This window comes from Triticum dicoccoides, chromosome 2A (genome assembly GCF_002162155.2).
Source record: "Triticum dicoccoides isolate Atlit2015 ecotype Zavitan chromosome 2A, WEW_v2.0, whole genome shotgun sequence".
Lineage (NCBI taxonomy): Eukaryota > Viridiplantae > Streptophyta > Magnoliopsida > Poales > Poaceae > Triticum > Triticum dicoccoides.
The window spans coordinates 151,113,508-151,117,589 of NC_041382.1; positions in this window are offsets into that span (position 1 = coordinate 151,113,508).

Below are 4,082 nucleotides of genomic sequence, written 5' to 3' on the forward strand. Positions count from 1 at the left end.
CCGAGGACGCCGCCGCCCCGCCGACCACCGCGGCACCCTCGCCGCCCGAGCCGGCCTCCCTCCTCTCCGGCGAGACCCCGGCCGCCGGCCATGACCTCCTCGGCTCCGGTCATGAACAGTGCAGCACTGTGCCTCGGATTGCGTGCGCGAGATCCAGATCTGGAAACCTAGGTCATTTTTTTTCTCGAAGTCCGAGGATTTTCAGTCCATATGCTCATGTTCGCGGCTCCGTAACTCTGCATCCGTAGCTCCGATTCATGCATATAGCATATCAAAATGTTCATCTCAGAGAGTACATAATTTCATTCCATTGCATCATTTTCATTTGAGCTCATATTGATGCCCGAAATGCTGTTAGAAGGAGGCTTCGTGAGTTAATTGTCAGATCTCCTAGTTCATCTTAGACTTTTGTCATTTTTGCCATGATTGTTGTGTGCATGATATGCCTGTGAGTCCTTTATATGTTTTGTTAATCATCTTGTTATCTTTCCAGAGGTGCAACCCATCCATTTTTAGGATGCGTGTGGTGACTTGTACAAGCTTGCAAAGTGAGGCACCCGGTAAATCTGTTTTCAGGGACTTAGTAGTTTTCACTAAGTCTAGGATTATTTAGTTCATGATGCCATATGTTCGTGCTGTTTCCTAGTGATCCGGGCCTCTTTTGAGGATGATAAGTAAAGGAGTTTTGGTAATCTTGTAGTGCTCTATCCATCCATGTCTTTGTTTGCAATTTTGGTGCACCCTAGCTTGAGTCAATCAAGCTCTACTTTTGCTTCGTGGTGAATCTGGGCAGATCGTCAACTTGTTTGCGATTTTGCCGATGCTATTGTAGTGGATCCGTGCATGCTATGCCTTTGTTCTTGCCATGTCTAGCTAGCATTTTGTGCCTTCTTAATGTATGTATGCTTGTCTTGCCATTACTTGCACCGTGGTGAGTGCATCGAGCTCGTTTACATGCCTTCGTGAGTTATGTTTCAGCATGTCCCAGTTTTCACTAAGTCTGAAAACTGATTATGTTTTTTGCTATATTCGTGTGCTTGTTAGTATATTTTGTGATCCCTTTTGGCTCAAGGACACTAAGGGACTTTTGTTAAGCTTGTTGAGTAGCTCCATGCCATGTCTTTCTTTGTCATGTTCAGGTCCTGTAGCATGTTGTTTTGTTGCTCCGAAGAGGGCTATATGATCTGAAATTCCACACAAGTGTTAATTTCACTAAGTCTAAGATCTGTTTTCCGTTTGCGCTTTTGCCATGCTTGTTTGAAGCTGTTAATGGATGAGTTGGCCATAGCTCAGTGCAAGACTTTTGTTAAGCATCTTGTGTGCATCCCTGCCATGTATTTTGTTGTCATGTTTGGGTGCTGTAACATATTCATTTCATTGCATTTAGATGCCTACTTGCTGTAAATCGCAAACCGGTGTCAATTTTGAATCGCTTGCCATTTCCAAACCGTAACTCCGATTCTGGCGTTCTTTATATCGTTTTCAAGAGATTTCATCCCATCTTTCCAGTGGCACACTTGGATTTCCAAGTTGAGGCCAGGTTCATGCATTTCTTGTCATATCTTGCATTTTGCATCCCGCATCGCATCCCGCATAGCATATCATCATTGCATCATATCGCTTGATCCTTGCACGTGGTTGATTGTATCCTTGTTGCTTGTTTGTCTTGTTTGGGTAGAGTCGGGAGACGAGTTCGCTAATGAGGAGCCCGTTGAGTTTGCTTTTGAGGATCCAGTCAACTCTGACAACTGTGCAGGCAAGATGATCATACCCTCGAAATCACTACTATCTTTGCTATGCTAGTTTGCTCGCTCTTTTGCTATGCCATTGCTACGATGCCTACCACTTGCTTGAAAGCCTCCCAAATTGCCATGTCAAACCTCTAACTCACCATTGTCCTAGCAAACCGTTGATTGGCTATGTTACCGCTTTGCTCAGCCCCTCTTATAGCGTTGCTAGTTGCAGGTGAAGATTGGAGGCCGTTCCTTGTTGGAACATCTTTTATTTACTTGTTGGGATATCATTATATTGCTATGTTATCTTAATGCATCTATATACTTGGTAAAGGGTGGAAGGCTCGGCCTCTCGCCTAGTGTTTTGTTCCACTCTTGCCGCCCTAGTTTCCGTCATATCGGTGTTATGTTCCCGGATTTTTGCGTTCCTTACGCGGTTGGGTTATAATGGGAACCCCTTGATATTTCGCCTTGATTAAAGCTTGTCCAGCAATGCCCAACCTTGGTTTTACCATTTGCCACCTAGCCTTTTTCTTTCCCTTGGGTTCTGCAGACTCAAGGGTCATCTCATTTTAACCCCCCCGGGCCAGTGCTCCTCTGAGTGTTGGTCCACCTGTCAGCTGCCGGTGGCCACCAGGGGCAACTCTGGGCTGGCCTACCCGTACCTAAGACAATCTGAGTGTGCCCTGAGAAAGAGATATGTGCAGCTCCTATCGGGATTTGTCGGCACATTCGGGCGGTGTTGCTGGTCTTGTTTTAACCTGTCGAAGTGTCTTGAATTACCGAGATACCGAGTCTGATCGGAACATGTTGGGAGGAGGTCTATTCCTTCGTTGACCATGAGAGCTTGTCATGGGCTAAGTTGGGACTCCCCTGCAGGGATTGAACTTTCGAAAGCCGTGCCCGCGGTTATGGGCAGATGGGAATTTGTTAATGTACGATTGTAGATAACTTGAACCTTAACTTATTAAAATGAATCAACTGAGTGTGTTACCGTGATGGCCTCTTCTCGGCGGAGTCCGGGAAGTGGACACGGTGTTGGAGTAATGTTTGCGCAGGTTGTTCTCTAGCTTCTCGCTCGTGCTTTGCCTCCTCTTTTCGCTCTCTTTTGCGAATAAGTTAGCCACCAAACTGGCTAGTCGCTTGTTGCAGCTCCACTCATATTTTACCTTGCCTTACCTAAAAGCTCAAATAGTCTTGATCGCGAGGGTGCGAGATTGCTGAGTCCCTGTGGCTCACTGATTACTATTACACCAGATGCAGGGCCTCATGATTCCGCTCCAGGAGACGCGTATGAGCTCAAGTGGGAGTTCGACGAAGACTCTCAATGATACTATGTTTCTTTTCCCGATGATCAGTAGTGGTGCCTAGTTGGGGGTGATTGGGACCATGTCACATGTTGGGTTCTCTTTTATTTTGGCTCCGTAGTCGGGCCATGAGTGTTTTGGTTGATGTAATGTTATTTATGTACTTGTTTGACGTGACGAGTGTAAGCCAACTATGTTATCTCTCTTTTATTACCATATTACATGGGATGTTGTGAAGATTGCCTAACTTGCGACATATGCCTTCAATGCGATTATGTCTCTAAGTCGTGCCTCGACACGTGGGAGCTATAGTCGCATCAAGGGTGTTACAAGTTGGTAATCAGAGCCTTCCCCGACCTTAGGAGCCCCATTGCTTGATCGTTTTTAGCGGCCGAGTTGTGTCTAGAAAAATGTTTTGAGTCAATTAGGAATTATATATCGGAGAGATTAGGAATTCTTTTTACTTCCCAGTCTCCTCATCGCTCTGGTAAGGCTTCTTGACGTAGAGTTTTGACTCTTCTCTTCTCAAATTTCACTAAAAAAAATTAGGATCACGCGAGTATCTTGGAATCGTTCCGATGGCTTATGATGAGAACATTGTCTTGGTGCCTCCTGTCAGGGGTTTAGTGGAAGTGTCCCGGGGAGTTGAGCTCTGAGGTGTTGTCATCATAATTTTATCGTTGCAATTCTGGAATACTTGAGATATTTTCGCCGACATCGAAAATCTCTTTTATGCAGTTCGTTGGTGAGATAACCTCGACGCCACCCAGTACTGGGGCGGGAGTTCGGGAGTATCGCCATAACTTGTATAAGGGATGCTTTTCGAAGGTTGAGGTAGATGGTTTCCGAAGATTTCTTGGTTATGTGTTGAAGGATGGATACAGCTGGATGTAGGATTTGCTAGTTTGGGTGAGATATTATGCTTCCCCTGTATCCCCAACACCTGATTGCATAACCAGAAAGGTTCGGAAGTTTCATAGGTGGGAATTCTAGTAGCTCTAGTTTTTCTTCCACGGATATTGGTTTGAGATTGGGATTTCTT